This window comes from Dasypus novemcinctus, chromosome 27 (genome assembly GCF_030445035.2).
Source record: "Dasypus novemcinctus isolate mDasNov1 chromosome 27, mDasNov1.1.hap2, whole genome shotgun sequence".
Lineage (NCBI taxonomy): Eukaryota > Metazoa > Chordata > Mammalia > Cingulata > Dasypodidae > Dasypus > Dasypus novemcinctus.
Genome location: NC_080699.1, coordinates 46,600,936 through 46,618,355, shown reverse-complemented (window position 1 = coordinate 46,618,355; position 17,420 = coordinate 46,600,936). Strand labels below are relative to the sequence as shown.

General features: G+C 36.5%; 1 pseudogene; it reads right to left on the bottom strand.

Annotated features, from left to right (window-relative positions):
• Positions 1-506: 506 nt before the first annotated feature.
• On the bottom strand, positions 507-1,417 carry LOC139437736 (olfactory receptor 7A17-like; annotated as a pseudogene).
• Positions 1,418-17,420: the final 16,003 nt, after the last annotated feature.

The window sequence follows — 17,420 nt, the reverse complement described above, 5'->3', positions numbered from 1 at the left end:
TGACCACATTTAAGAAGGACAGGTGTGTAAAAGTTGATATCAGAAAGATAATTTAAATTTGAAATATAGAAAGAAGAATGTACACAAAACTGGAAAGTGGTAATGTCAGAATTTCCTGTAAATTATAATAATATGAATGGGTTTATATGAAATGTGGTTTCTTCAATAGGAGCAGGACAACTCACATCTAGTCTTTCAGTAAAACAAAGAAAATATTGCTTGTGATGACTTCACAAATACATATCTTCTTTAAGAAATTCATGTTTGAGACATGTTGGAATTTCCAAATTGTTTCTATTCCAAGATTGAGAATAACATTGGGAAATTGGAAAAGTGGACAAAGGGAAACATGTGGGATACCAAAGAGACAGAGAAAGCTTAATAAAGGAAGCAGCTTAAAATCCAACTCTGAAATGAATAGAAAGAGACCGTTTTCACTTCCATATCTGATCAAAGAACTACAATGTCTGGATTTTAAATTGAGTGCTACATTCACAGGCACTTCCTCAACCCAAGGAATAATGCCACATTTCTATTTCCATCCAAAGAATTTTTTTCAGAGGTCCTTTTATGTCTTTATTCCTCAAACTGTAGATGAAAGGGTTCAGCATGGGAGTGACCATGGTGTACATCACTGAAGCTTAAGCACCTGAATGTGTGTTTTGTGAAGCAGCAGAATTAAGGTACGACCCTATGCTTGTACAACAAAATAAGGAGACCACCGAGAGGTGAGATGCACAAGTGGAAAACGCTCTATACTTCCCCCAAGCTTATGAGATCACACATATGGAGGCTACATCTTAGAGTAAGAGAGAAGGATCCCAGCAAGGGGACCCCCTCCCAGCACTCCAGCTACAAAATACATCACTAAGACATTGATGAATGTGTCAGAACAGGCAAGTTGGATCATCAGATAAAGTTCACAGAAGAAAAGGGGGATTTCCAAGTGTGTACCAAAGGACAACTACAACACCATTAAGCTCTGTAGCAAGGAATTCTGGACACTTTCAATCCAGGACCCCAGAAGCTGCACAGATCTGGGGGTTCATGATGACAGAGTAGTGAAGGGGATGACAAAAGGCCACAAAGCAGTCATAGGCCATTGTCTCCAAGAGAAAGTCATCCAACAAGAAAAGGTACATCTGATGAGACAGCCTGCATATGTTACAGCTCTGCTCTGCATTTGGATGTTCACCAGCATTGGTGGGACTGTGGGGGAGGAGAAACAAATGTCACAAAGGGACAGGTTGGAGAGGAAGAAGTACATGAGCATGTGGAGTTGGGAGTCTGAGATGGTGGCCAGGATGATGAGCAGGTACTGAAAGATGGTAACCAGGTACATGCACAGGAACAACCCAAAGAGGAGGGGCTTCAATTCTGGTTCCTCTGAGAAGAAAGTCTGAGATTCTGGTATCATTTCTTCACATAATGTGGTTGATGTGACTATATATAAAGAAATAACATGAATAATTTTCACACAAACAAGCAGAAGTGCTCAAATTTCTGTTTTAAAGTCAAAATGATTTCTGTATTTTGATTATGCATCTGGCCCATTGGAGGCTTCTAGTGCTTTCCCTGTTAAAGTTTTCCTTTCTCTCTCTCACACTTTATTTCAAACAGTCGTGAAATCCATAGTTTCTATGAAATATCCTTTCTTACCTGTGGTATGTATATTTAGTCCTGGTAATATGCCAGGCAATGTCTAGACAATTGGAATACAGTGCTAAAAAATGAGGAACACACATTTTTATAATAGAGAACAAATGTAGGTAAATTAAAGTAATCACATAGCATACCAGATGGCAACATTTTTAAAAAGGAAAATAGTAGCTGGATAAATGGAGACAGTCATATATGGGTGCTATTTTTCACTAGTGTTCAAGCAGGCCCAACAGATGAGTCACTTTAACAATGAACTCTCAATTAGAAGTTAAGAACTAAAAGGAAACTTGGTGTAGGTGAGACCAGGTGAGAGAATGTCCAGGCACAATTCCCTAAGAAAGGGTTGCTTCCAATGTTCAAGGTCAATGAGGAAGCCTGTGTGGTGAGGGAAAGAAGAGGGAGAGTGTTAAGAGATGATGTCAGAGAAGGTATAAGAATGTTGTGGGTTCACTGTGGTTGCTTAAAATTTAAGACAGAATCCTAGGCCATATGTTTTAACTCTGCTATTTATTGAATTGGTTTCTAAGGATTCCCCCCAAGAGAAATTACTATACTCTTTCACAAACGAAGAGAAAACAAAATAACCTTAGGTCATCCTTGAACCACTGTGTTTAAGAAATTGGTGAAGAAACTCCTTCCTTTTTCCTGGCAGCAATCCTACCTCCGCTAGAGTCCCTGCATGCCCAGAAAAAGCAGCAAACTATTCTGAAAGTTAGCAGAAAGAAAGAAATAGCAAATATTGGGGCAAAGTAAATGAAATTGGTAAAGAAAAATAGAATGAACAAAACCAAAAGTTGATGCTTTGATGGCAGACCAACAACATTGACAAACACTGAGCTAGACTGACAAAAAATGAAGATGCAGGTAAATAAAATCAGAAATTAGAGGGGGAGCGTTACTACTGATCACATAAATAAAAATATCATGAGATGATGCTGTTAACACTATATGCCTACAAAGTAAACAAATAAATGAAATGGAAAAATTTCTAGAAATAAACTACCTATACTGACTTTAGAAGGTATGCAATGGTTGCTCAATGCAAGAAAACCAATTGTCATAATAGACAACTGTAACTGTTTGATATAAAAGATGAATTCCAAAAAGAAATATTGGATTATGATGCAATTTGGTCTATTACTGAGCATGATTGAGTTATGATTAGGGCTTTGATTGGGCCACGTCATAAGGGCATTGAAACTCCACCCCTTGGTGGCTGGGGACTTACAGATAAAAGGCTTGGTAAAGGACAGAGTTGGAGCTTTGGATGTGAGGCTTTCTGATGTTGGAGGATTGATGTTGGAGTTTGATGCTGAAGACTTAACCTACAGCCCCAGGAAGTAAGCATAGAGAAGAAAAAGAAGCCAGCCCCAGGAAGAAAAGAACCTTGAATACAGAGAAAAGCAAGCCCCAGGAATGTAGGAACCCAGGAAGCCTGAACCCTCGCAGACGTCGGCAGCCATCTTGCTCCAAATAAACTTTGGTGAGGGAAGTAACTTATGCTTTATGGCCTAGTACCTGTAAGCTCCTACCCCAAAATAAATACCCTTTATCAAAACCAACCAATTTCTGGTATTTTGCATCAGCACCCCTTTGGCTAACTAATACAACAACATTAACAAATCAAATGAGAAAAAACACACAATCATTTTGATAGATGCAGTAGAAGCTTTTGACAAAATCCAGCTTCCTTTCTTGATTAGAACACTTTGAAAGATAGGAATAAAAGGAGAGTTCCTCAACATGATATAGGGCATATAGGAAAAACCCACCTTATGTTTTAACATAATAAATAAAATATCATTTCATTAGTCAAGCAAGCAAACAAGCATGGAGCCAACATGGTTCCCCTAGTTTAGTTCTGGACTAGACTACATAACCTCATATTAAAGTCTTTGGCTTCTATTCTGTCCGACCCTCCCTAAATTACCTATTGGGTTCTCCTACTCACATGTATGACATTTCCATGAGTAAGGACACCATGTATAAGTCTGGATTTCTCCTTGAGAGTTCGATGATAGAGACTAAATCTCTATCTCCAGACGAGTCAGCAAGAAGGTGTCAGTCATTGGTCTGCTTGCCAGAGTTAGAACCCCCAAAAAACAACCATATCTTTCATTCCAATTTGCATAGCCAGAGGGACTGCACCAGAGGAGATATTTACAGCTTTCCTTTAGTTGCCTATTAGCACATTTCCCTCTGCCTGATAAAAGCAAACTTCCAATTTCCTTCATCCCCTGAACCATCAAATAATTCCCTTTAAGACACTATTCAGGAGAGAATGGAAATTGTTCCTGTTCACTACCTTTTCCCAAGAAATGAGCTTGTGCCAGGAGAATCCAACTTTCATCATTCTTCCTCTTCATGGATTTTTCTTCCTTATATAGGCCTAATCTTCTAGCACCTTTGCCATCTTACAAATCAAAATTTTCACCATACCTATGACTGAAGAGGCCATTTCCATTAGACCCTTGATCTCTAAAGCCTTGTCTTGTGGTGAAGATACAGTCCCTGTTGTTTGTTCTAGAATATTATTTTCACCTTTGCACCAAGTAGAGAACAGTGCCCCTCAGATATCAAGTCAAAAGTAATAAAAACACCTTGCCTTAGTCATACATTTATCCAATCAATTAATAATGTCTGCCAATAATGCAAGTTAACATGTCATTTAGTCCTTTATTTAAACAACAGATGTTATTTAAATGAGCATATTTTCATTTCTTTATGCAGTATTACAAGGGCTATGCACATTTAAAGGGATTGTCCCGTTTAATTCTTACAAAAAAATCCATTCTGCAAGAGCTGTAATATTATGAAACCAATTCTACACTTGCAGAAATGGGTGTCATCCAAAGGGCTAAGTAATTCTCAAAGATATAAACCAAGTAAGGGCTGGGGCACTGTTGGGAACCCTGAAAACATATTTCCACTTAATAATTTCTCAGCTACTGGTTTTCAAATCTGGGTGATTCTGGGCATTTGGGCTATGTGGCAGTGCTTGCAACTTTTGGCAAATTTGAATAATGCTGCTATGAACATTATAGTGAAAATATGTTTGAGACCCTGCTTTCAATAGTTTTGGATATATACTAAGCAGTGGGGTTGCTGGGTCATATGGTAGTTTTATAGTTGTATTTATAAGGAACTGCAAAACTCACTTGCACTATGGCAGCACCTTTTTACATTGCTACCAAGAGTGAATAAGTGTGGGTATTTCTCCACATCCTCCCCAACAATTGTTGTGCTCTGTTTTGCTTTTCTTTTTAAAGCATACATTCTAATGGGTATGAAATTATATCACTTTGTGCTTTTAATTTGCATTTATTGAATGGCTAATGATGCTGAGCCTATTTTCATGTGCTTTCTGGCCATTTGTATATCTCCTTTTGAGGGATATTTGTCCAAGCTTTTGCCCATGTTTTACTTCTATTTATTGCTATATTTTTAATATATTTTTTATTGTTTAAAGATACTTAGATTACAAAAATGTTACAATAAAATATATGGAATTCTCATATGCTCCTCTACCAACCCCTTCTAAAATTTCCCACATAAACAGAATCCTTCATTAGTATGGTGCATTTATTACAATTAACAAAAATCATTTTAGAACATTGCCAGTAAGCATGGATTATAGTTTCCATTATACTTTATATTCTCTCTCACACATTTTGTTAAGTTATGACAAGATTTTTAATGGACAGTACCTGTCATTGCGATGTAATTCAGGTCAATTCCTAAGTCCTGAAAATGCCCTCCCAATACACCTAGTTTTCCTCTCCCTCTCCTAAGAACCTCCAGTGATCACTGCCTCCACAATAGTGATAAAATTTCTTCCATTGCTAGAATCACAATAAGTCTATAGTAGAATAAAGTAAGTCTACTCTAGTCATTCATTCATTCACAAATCCTGAATATTCTAAGATAATGATACTCACCCTGCCCTAATTCAGAGGGGGCTTATGTAGCAGACGGATGGGACTATCTTGCTTGCAGTTTCAGACTCTCTCTGTTCTTTGTTATCATCTTAGTCCATCATCATCTTCTTGTTAGTTGTCCTGGGTGAGTCCAATGAACCAGAGTAGGTGTTGTGACTCTGTTTAGATTCAGGGCCCAACTGACACATGGGAAGCCAAAAGAGTTATGTCTCTTGGACATGCACCTTTTAATGCTTAGTGGCAATGCTCCAGAATGTGTTCATCGATTGTAACAAAATACCATACTAATGAAGCATGTTGCTCAAATGGGAACATGTGAAAGGGATAGGGAGCAGAGACTATGGGAATTTCTTATATTTTGTAGGTAACACTTGTGTAATCTAAATGTCTTTAAAAAATAAAACTGAACATATAGTAAAAAGAAATAAAATTATTTGTGAAATGCAAAAACCAATGAAGCAACAATCTCTGAGCTTCATTCAAAATGTGATTACATGCAGTGGACAAAATAAAGTCTCCCATTCTTCATCCATTAAATTAGAAGAGCAAACTTAATTTCATAGAAAAATGGAGTGAAGTAAATAAAAACATGATATAAAATGGCCAACATTGTGCCTAGTATTAACAGTGAATATTTCATAGATTATGATTCAAATTCCCACATCTCCTTCCCTGTTCCACTGTACTATTTACAGTCCTCATCATTTCTCCAGGATTTTGGAAACAGGAATATTCACTTTGACCTAGAATGAGCTTTCCCTAGGGCAGGCCTTTCCATGAACATTGCCTTCTATAAAACCAGCACTGACTTTCCAGTAACTTCAAACATAAATAACCAGCTTGTGTACAAAACAAAAGCTGTCTGTTATGTGGCTTGTTCCAAGCTGACAAGCCTCATGTTCCACATTCCAAGGTTTTCCCCACGTGGCTCATTATATATAAAGAACTATTTTTTTAAAAACCTTGCCACATCTTATGGTTATGTCAATAACCCATTTGTGTCCTTGTCATCTCTTCTTGGTGTGCTTCTACAACCTTCATCTCCTTGGATTACTCGATTTCCTCCTTCAAGGCTCAGTACATCATCAGTTCCCTTGTGAAACCTTCACTAACCTCCACAAGATGAGTCCAAACTTTTGGATCCACTTCACCAGGATGTCAGAGCCACCTCAGGATATTGCGTATAGTCACTTCTATTTCTTCTTGCATGTAATTTCTTGGAATTGAGGAACAATAACCTCCTCATTTATTTATCCCCAAATAATATGTAACATCTAATATAAAATATTTAATGATTATTTTCTGACAAAAATAAAAAATGTAGATGAATGTAATTAACCATATTTTTCCCAACAATTGTAGTGAATATAGAAGCAAGGACTTCCAGTACAATATTCTATAGTAATAGTGAAAGCAGGCATACTTTCTTGTTCCAGACCATTTCACTCTTGTTTTACTCTTTCAGCATTGAATATTTCATTACCTGTGTTTATAAACATATTTCTATTATAGTGTTGAGGAAGTTACCTTTTATTCTTATTTTTCTGTATATATCATGAAAGGGGATTGGTATCTGTCAAACACATTTTCTACACATCCATACATTCTGTTAATTTGATTTATTGAATTGATTGGTTTTCTTATGTTAAAAACCCATGCCTCCTGGAATAATTACCACTCAGGCATGACGGATATTATTATTCTGTTGAATTTGATATGCTAGCTTTTGTTGAGGGTTTTTGCATCTATATTCAAATGGGAAATTGGTCTTTGGTTTTCTTTACTTATTATAACTTAATGTAGCTTTAGCATCACAGTAACACAGCCTCGTAGACTGTATTATGAAGAGATCCCTTGTCTTCAATTTGGAAGAATTTGAGAAGTTTTGGAAATAATCCTTCTTTGAATGTTTGATAGAATGAATCTTTGAAGCTGTCTGATCCTGGACTTCCCTTTTATGGTAGGTTTTCACTTACTGATCCAATCCCTTGACAATTTATAAGTCTGTGGAGATCTATTTCTTCTTGAGTAAGTTTATGTAAATTGCATGTTTCTAGGAATTTGTACATTTCTTCAAAATTATCTATATTGTTTCCATAAAATTTTCACATTGTTGAACTACAATTCCTTTAATATCTGCAATTTATAGCAATGTTTTCAGTTTTATTGTAGATTTTAGTAATTTGCCTCCTCCCTTTTTCTCTTTTTTAATGTGTCTAAAACTTTGGAATTTTATTGTTCTTTCTCAAGAACCAACTTTATTTTCATTTGATCTCACAATTGCTTTTCCATATTCTATTTTATGTGTCTCCACTCAAATGTTTTTTGTTTCCTTCCTTCTACAAACTTTAAGTTCATTATGCCCTTCCTTTTATACTTCCCCTAGATCTGCATAAAGATTACTGATTGTTAATTACAATTTTTTTAAATGTAGACATTGATAGCTATAAATTCCCCTTCAACTTTTAAATTTATTCCTAGAATGACCTGACATAAGGAATTCATCACCTACAAAATAAACATTCATAAGCACCTTGATGGGTAGTGGGGTCCAAATGCCAGCTTTAGTTCTTGGCAGACTGTCAATATGAAGTCCTTGAGATTCTATATTAGTGAAGTGGGTTCATAAGAAGTAGAAGTTCAAAATTCTCCTAAGCAAAATCTCTGGAAACTACAGTTCACTGTGGGAATGACTCAAAATCAGGGTCTGATCATATGAGTTGATAAATCAAATAATAAGATTAATTCAAACTTTGCCAAAGAAGGTGAAGTGAATAAAAAGAAATGACTGGGCCACATTTTTTTTTTCAAGATTAGACACTAGCTCAGAGCAATTATTAATCTGAAAATTCCACTTTGGTTTTCAAATCAAAGGGATGGCTCTGGAGTTAGGTGATGAATGAGGCATTAGCTTTTTTCTAGCTCACAGTGAACACAGTAGGTTGTAGAAAAACGCTGATATTGAGTAGAGGACTCTACCCCACAGAGTTTGGTGCCCATCCTGCATGGGAGCCACCTCAGGAGCTGTTCCATGGCTGGAATTGAAAATTCCACTTCCCAAAAATGGGGGAGGGAGAGAGATTTGGGCAACAATTTCAGCTACTAATGAGTAAATTCAGCAAACTAATGTATATTCCTGAGAACAGCTGAAGTTTGAAATTGTCCAAGTCACAAAGAGACTGGTAGCTGCCATCTTAACTCTGCACCTGCACAAGGGGATGTGGGGTGGATTGAAAATCACAGTGCCAGTGGGGACTGGTTTCTTCCCATCCAGATCAGTTTGCAACTCTAGCCTAGGCCCCAGTGCCACCTCCAGCAGGGAGGACGCTATGGGGACTTGTGCCAACCTCACTGGGAAATTACCAGTCAAGCCACAGAAGCTGGTGATTATCCTACTCTGGTGGCAAGAGCCATACCAGGAGCTATTTTGTGGCTGGAATTGGAAGCTCCGTTTCCCAAGAACAGGAGAGGAGGAGACAGTTAGCTGTTGATTTAGGCTGCTGACTGGTAGACTCACTTGACTAAGATAAACACTGGGAACAGCTGCAGTGTGAATCAGCCTAAGTCAGAAAGAGGACAGTGGCCATCATTTTGACTCCACCCCCAGCCAGAGAGGAAGCTGGGCTGACCATAAATCACAGTAATGGTAAGAATTGGTTTCTTTCACCTAGATCAGCCTGCAGCCCTAGCATAGGCTTCAGCCTCAACTCTGGCAGGGAGGAGGCTGGTGGGCCCTGCACCAACCTACCCAGGTAACTGAAGGCAACTTTGGCTAGCACAGACTGAAAATTGAAAGTCTACCAGGGAACTGCAGTCGTCTTGGCCCCACACTGTACAGATTGCTGCCCAGACCTACATCTCCATTCTCACACCAGGTAGGGGAGAAAGGTGGGTGAAATTTCATTAGTCACTCTGGGCAACTATACTTTAGGCCTGCATGACTTGAATTTTTCCACACAGCTGTGATTCTGTCCCTACTAATGGCAAAGGAGAAAATTGGAAGAAGCTTCATTGGTCCCTGGTACAATGAGGGCAGCTTGAGCCTCCATAGCTTATAGGACTAACTACTGCTTGACTCCTACTGCAAAACCAGCAAGGGAGAAAGTACAGGAAGACCTAAACAAAAGAGAAAATTTTCACCAGATGCAAAGACACCAAGAAGCAGTAAACTATGGCCCAGTTAAAGGAACAAGAGAAGCTTCCAGATGACATAAAAGAGTTGGGACATCTGATCATAGGTGTTCAAACAAATCTCCTTAATAAATTCAATGAGATGGCTAAAGAGATTAAGGATATTAAGAATACACTGGATGAGTACGAAGAAGAATTTGAAAGCATACATAGGAAAATAGCAGATCTTATGGGAATGAAAGGTGTAATTAATGAAATTAAAAAAGAAACATTGGAATCATATAAAAGCATATTAGAGGAGGCAGAAGAAAGGAATGGTGAGCTTGAAAAAATGGCATCTGAAAGTGAACATACAAAAGAACAAATGAAGAAAAGAATGGAAAAACTTGAACAAGGTCTCATGGAACTTAAAGACAATAAAAAAAGTCTGCAAATATACATGTAATGTGTGTCCCTGAAGGAGAAGAGAAGGAAAAAGGGGCAGAAAGACTATTTGAAGAAAAAATGTTAAAAAATTTCCCAACCCTACTGAAGGACATAAGTATCCATGTCCAAGAAGCACAACATACCCCATCTGAAAAAATCCAAAGACCAACCCCAAGACACATACTCATCAGAATATCAAATGCCAAAGACAAAGAGAAAATTCTGAGAAAAGCAAGAGAAAAGCAATACATAATACATAAGGAATACCCAATAAGATTAAGTGCTGATTTCTCACTGGAAACCATGGAGGCAAGAAGACAGTGGTCTGATATACTTAAAATACTACAAGAGAAAAACTTCCAGCCATGAATCTTATATCCAACCAGACTGTCTTTCAAAAATGAGGGGAAGATTAGAATATTTAGAGATAAGCAGAAACAGAGAATTTCTAAGCAAAAGACTAGAATTTCAGGAAATACTAAAGGGTATGCTAGAGTCTGAAAAGAAAAGACAGGAGAGAGAGGCCTGGATGAGAGCCTGGAAATGAAGATTATATCAATAAAAGTAAATAAAAAGAGAGGTGAAAATTAAATGTGACAGAAAAAACTCTAATAGACAGGAATAAACTTAACCATTGATATAAAGAACTGTGTTCAGAAAACAAAAACTAAATGTTAAGAGAAATCAAAAAAGGCCTATGTGGCCACTCTCTAGGCAAAACTCAACATGTAAATGCATTACCTTCTCCCTAGTGTGGGACATGACTCCCAGGGATGAGCTTCCCTGGCACCAAGGGATTATTACCAAGCACCAGCTGATGATGTAACTAGAAAAAGACCTTGAATAAAAGGATCAACTCAGACCAGCAGAATATCTCAGCCTTCCTGGAATATCAGGTGTTAAAAACAGCTTTTTGACTTTGGAGAAAAGGGGGAAATGGAAAAGACAAATGAATTTATATGGCTATGAGTCTCCAAAACGAGTAGGGAGGTCATCACAGGGGTCATGCTTATGCATGGCTCAGCAGGGTCCCAGAGACAGCCAAAGTAGGTACAAGACCAGGTACTGGTTCTCCTAAGTGCTACAGAGACCCACAGGTTCTATGGTCATGGCAGATGGCTCTTGAGTTCAGTGACATATCACTTGGCCCTACTTTGGAGTTTGTGTTCCTGAGTTTGATGGAATTGGGCTCAGATATAACATTTCCACACATGCCTCTTCTGTTACTTTTATAGGACCTGTGGTTGGCACTGGGGTTTTTGTATACTCGGGAGACCTGAATCTCTGGGCTGTCCATGTGACAGCCAGGCCTTGAGCCTCAGCAACCTTGCAACGCCTACCATCTGGATTATTGGACTTACCATGGCCAGCTAACAGGGAGGTGAAGAAGGTCCCTACCACACCAGGAAGTCAAGAGTGTCTACAACTGCAAGCAGGAGAATTCCATCCATCATCCCTGTGGAATCTAAGCCCCCTCTTGATATAGAGGTGGAGTGGACATAACCATCCCATGGTCCACAGAATGGAGGAATAGTGTATGGATTAGAGTGGGCTTACTGATATTCTACTATGGAACTATTGTGATTAGTAATGGAAGAAATTGTAGCCTCAATGTGGAGAAAGTGGCCAAGGTAACTGTTGAGGGTACATAGAGGGAAGTAGAGATGTGATGTGGGTGCATTTTCAGGACTTGGAGTTGTCCTGAGTGGTACTGCATTAACAGATGCTGGACATTGTCTGTTCTGCCATGACCCACTGAGTGGACTGGGGGAGAGTGTAAACTACAGTGTAAACCACTATTCACGTGGTGCAGGAGTCCTCCAAAATGTATTCACCAAATGCAAAGAATGTGCCACAATGATGAAAGAGGTTGTTGATGTGGGAGGAGTGGGGTGGGGGGTGTGGTGGATATATGGTTACCTCACATCTTTTGAATGTAACATTTTAAAAAAAAATAAAGAGGGAAAAAAGAAAGTGGCCTAAATAACTGCAGCAACATTCCAAGCTCATGGATTGGAAGACTAAATATCATTAAAATGTCAATTCTACTCAAATTGATATACAGATTCAAAGCAACCTCAAAAAAATTCCACCAGCATTAAAGAAAAAATTGAAAACATGACCATCAAATTTATTTGAAAAGGTAAGGGGTCCTGAATAGCCAGAAATTTCATAAAAAGTAAAAGCAAACTCTTATCTCCAGACTTTAAATCATATTACCTAGCTAGAATGGCATAAACAGCAAGGTACTGGCCTGAAGACAGACACAATAGACTAATGGAACCAAATTTGTGGCTCAGAAACAGACCCTTGTATGGTCAATTGATTTTTGACTAGCCTGTCAAACTTATACAACTTTTGCAGAACAATCCATTCAACAAATGGTGCTGAAAGAATTGGACATCTTTAGCTGAAAGAAGGAAAGAGGACCCATATATCACACCTTATCCAAAAATTTACTTAAGATGGATCAAAAACCTAAAAATAAAAGCAAGAACCATAACATTTCTAGAAGAAATTGTAGGAAAATATCTTCAAGACATGGTGGTAAATGGTGGATTCTTATAGGAGATAAAAGGAGGAATGAGTGGACATCTGATATTTAATGTATGTAGAAATGTTAATTAGCTTAATGGAAAAAACATATAGAGTGGATGGTAACACATAGTGAGTAACAGCTAGTTTATAAATGGGAATGTGACTGAAAATGGTAGTCTAGGTATTTAAATACCAATTGACAGAATGGTAGAGAATGATCTAGGAACTGAATACCACAGTAAACCAAGAGGTGGATGAGAACTATGATTAAAGGTAGAGATGCAAGTGTGTCCTTTGTGAGCTAGAGCAAATGTATATCACTACTGCAGGGTTTTGGGAATATGAAGAAGCATGGGAAAAATACAGCTGGAGTGACCTATCGACTGTGGTTAGTAGTAATTATACAACATTCCTGCATCTATGTGAAAGATGTACTGTGTTGATAATGAGGAAGTATGGAAAATGTGAGCCAAATGTACACTATGGACATGGTAAAAATCACATGGTATTATCTTATCTGTAGCAAATGTTCCACCACAGTGTGGTGTGTTGGTGGAGGGATGTTGTTTGGGAATTCTGCACGTGTGCATGACTGTTTTATAAGTTTACAACTTTTGTCATTAAAAATATATTTAAAAAATAATAATAGGGCGGATTATTGAAAAAACACACCAAATATAAGATAAAGTCTAGGATTAGTAGAAAGGTTTTGACAATATTCCTTCATAATTTTTAACAAACATCTCACGACAATGCAAGGTGTTGGTGGAGGGTTGATATATGGAAACCCTGTGTGATGATATGCATGTTTGCTTTGTAAGTTCACAATTTTTACACTTAATTGTTCATGTATGTTCATATATAAATGATATAAAGACAATAATATTAGGGTTGGTGGGGGAAATGCTTTGGTTAGTAGTAGTATTTTGACAATATTCTTTAATCATTAGATTAAAAAGTTTAACAAAAATGCAAGATATTGATGGTAGGGTGAGTTATGAGAGTCCATATGATGCTACATATGTTTTGTAAGTGCACAACTATTATTAAACACTTATTTATGTATGTTTATGTATGAGTGATATATTTCAATAAATTAATTTTTAAAAACACTGATATTATTTCCTAATACCTGGGATTAATAATTGAAAAACTCATAGTAGGCTGTGACAAAATTAACACATAGTTCTGCTAAATCAGTTTTAATGTAACATACCCATAGATCATACAATCCATTTAAAATTTACAGTGGACTTTGACATAATTACAGAGTTGTGCATTCATCACGCCAATCGATATCAGAGGATTTTCGTTACTCTAAAAAGAAAAATTATAAGCAAGAACAATAAAACACTGCAAGCAAGCATAAGAAAAAAAAATCCTTACCGCTAAGTACTGACCTCTCTACCTTGCTAGCCATCTCCTATCATACATAATTGCTAATCTCTTTCTGTCTCTAGGAATTATTTGAATTTACATTTTGTACAGATAAAAATGTAACAATGGTAATTTTTGCCTACATTCTTTCACTTTTTATGATTATTATTACATTATGAATACTTAATATATTATTATACACTACTGTCCATAGTTTGTTTTGGTTGTATTTTTGCCCAAAATCATACTGATCAAATATCTTGTAGCATCAGCATATATTTGTTATGTTTCAAAGGAAACATTCTTATACATGCACTATTAACAATATTCATTTTTCACAAGAGGGTTCACTATGCTATACACTTCTAAGTTTTATTTTTTTTATTTTTCCTTCTAGTGACATAATTGACTTTGGACTATCCCTTTCAAACATATTATACCTATATATGAAGGCTGCTAATTACAAACCATATGATGTGCTTTCACCATTTCTATGCATTTCCAAATGTTTACAAATACACTTTTCATTATTTTCTTTTAAATGTTACATACAAAAAATATGAGGACCCCATAGAGATGCAGGGCACCTAAGAGTTACCTCCTGAGAGCCTCCATGTTGCTCAAATGTGGCCACTCTCTAAGCCAAACTCAGCATGTAAATACATTACCTTCTCCCCAGTGTGGGACATGACTCCTGGGGATGAGCCTCCCTGGTGCTGAGGGATTACTACCAAGCATCAGCTGATGATATAACTAGAAAAAGACCTTGAATAAAAGGGTCAACTCAGACTAGCAGAATATCTCAGACTACAAATACACTTTTACCAATTCTGCACATATTAAAACTCACCTTTCAAATCTATAACCTCATTCTATTATCTGATGACTTATATTCTATTAACTCCATGAGTTTGCTCATTAGATTCAGTTCATAATATCAAAGTTATACAATATCTGGCCTTTTGTGTCTGATTTGCTTCACTCAGCATAATGTTCTCCTGGTTCATCTGTGTTGTCATATTCAATACTTCTTGATTTTTATAGTTGAATAATTTTCCATCATGTGTACATACCACAATATTTTATGTTTCATTTCCTATAATTGTGATTAATGATGCTATAAGCACTGCAGTGCAGTTGTGTCTTTTTGTCCCAGTTCTCAGTTCTTCTGGGTATAAACCAAGAAATGACAATGCTGGGTCACATGGCAGATCTATATCTGACTTCCTTTGTAACCACCTAATGGAATTACACAGCAGCTGTACTATATTTCGTTTCCATCAATAGTGAAAAAGCATTCTTATCTCTCCAAATCCTCTCCAACACTTGTGGAACACTGTTGGTGATTTTTTAATAATGACTATTCTATTATGTGTGAAATGATATCTCATTGTAGCTTTGCTTTGCATTTCCTTAATATCTAGTGATGTTGAACATTTTCTCATGTTTATTCACCTTTTGATTTCTTCCTTAGAAAAATGTCTATTCAAGTCTTTTGCTTATTTTTTCGTGTGTCCATTTGTCTATATGTGGTTGATTTGCCAGATCTTTTTTGTTTATCATGGATATTAAAACCTTGTCAGAAGTGTGATTTCCAAATATTATCTCTCATTGAGCAGGCTGCCATTTTTAATCTTTTTTTTAAATGTTGAATATTCCTTTATAATATTTTTCTTTACAATTTTTAAATTAATGTTAATAGATCACAAAGAATGTTACATTAAAAAACATTAATAAAACATAAAAAACATAAGAGGTTTCCATATACCCCACTCCCCACCCCCCACTCCATCATTTTTTAATTGTATTTTTTGAAGATATATACATCACAAAAAATGTTATGTTAAAAATATAAGAGGTTCCTATATAACAACTATCCACCCACTCCAGTCCTCCCACATCAACAACCTCCTCCATCATTGTGGCACATTAATTGCACATGGTGAACACATTTTGGAGCACTGCTGCACCACTAGATAATAGTTTATCCTGTATTTCATATGCTCCCCCAGTGCATTCAGTAGTTTAATGCAGGATATATAAAGTCCAGCATCTGACACTATAATATCATTTAGGACTGCTCAAAGTCCCAAAAATGCCCCCACATCACATCTCTTCTTCCATCTCCCTGCTCTCAGTAACTACTGTGGTCACCACTGCCTTTTGACACTCTTCACAAAACCCTTGAGGTGCAAACATGTTTAATTTTGAGGAGGCCCATTTATTTATTTTTGTTTTATTCCTCAGCTTTGGGAGTAATGTTTACAAGAACTTCATACATAATAAGACCTTGAAGTTGTTTCCCTATATTATCTATGAGGAAATTTCCTGAATTTTATATTTAAAGGGCCAATTGTTGGAGACACTGTTCAGTCTTGGTAATATGGTCTTAGGATTATTAAAAAATCAGTTAAACATAGAGCATGTGGTCTATTTCTGAATGAGTCATTCAATTCCATTGATCATATTATCTGTCTTTATGCTAATACTATACTGTTTTGGCCATTGTAGGTTTGTGATATGATTCAACATCAAGAAATATGGATCCTCTTACTTTGTTCTTCTGTTTTAGGAAGTTCATGGCTATTCGAGGTCATTGGTTCCTTCCAAATAAATTTGGTAATTGACTTTTCTGTTTATTTAAAGTATGCTGTTGGAACATTTATTATGATTGTGTTTCAAGTATAAACCAGTTTGGGTAGAATTGCTATCTTCATTATATTATCTTCTAATCCAAGAATGCAGAATATTCTTCCAATTGTTTAGGTCTTCTATGATTTATTTTTACATTGCTATTTGTGACCTGGAAATGAGGACTATTATTGTAGGAAACACTAAGAGAAATTTCCACAAAATTTCCTGCCTTTCAAAAAATTGTTAAACAGGAAAATTGCATCTCTGGAATAATAATTGAGATTAGTGACATTATCAATGTTTGAATAATCAAAGATTGGACAGTCTATTACAATCTAACCTAACTTATTCTGAATGTGCAGGAGAAGGGCACATGTGGCAGATACAATGTGGATTGTGCCAAACATAATCAGATATTAGCACAAATTCAGTATTTGATCTCTATTTGAACAAATTAACACAAATCCTGGCAATAATTGTAAAGACTTTGATATTACAGATTTTTTTCGGCATATTTATATAGTAAAGGAGCTGTTGCTTTCATCTGGCAGATATGGCAGTATGTATTCATTTCTCCAACATGTACTATAATTTAAAATATACCAATTACCTGTAGTAAATATTTTACAGCTGAAACTTCAGTCGGAATATTCTTACTCCAATAATGTATTAGGGAATAAAACTGAGAAGTCAAATGATTTAAAAGAAATTACA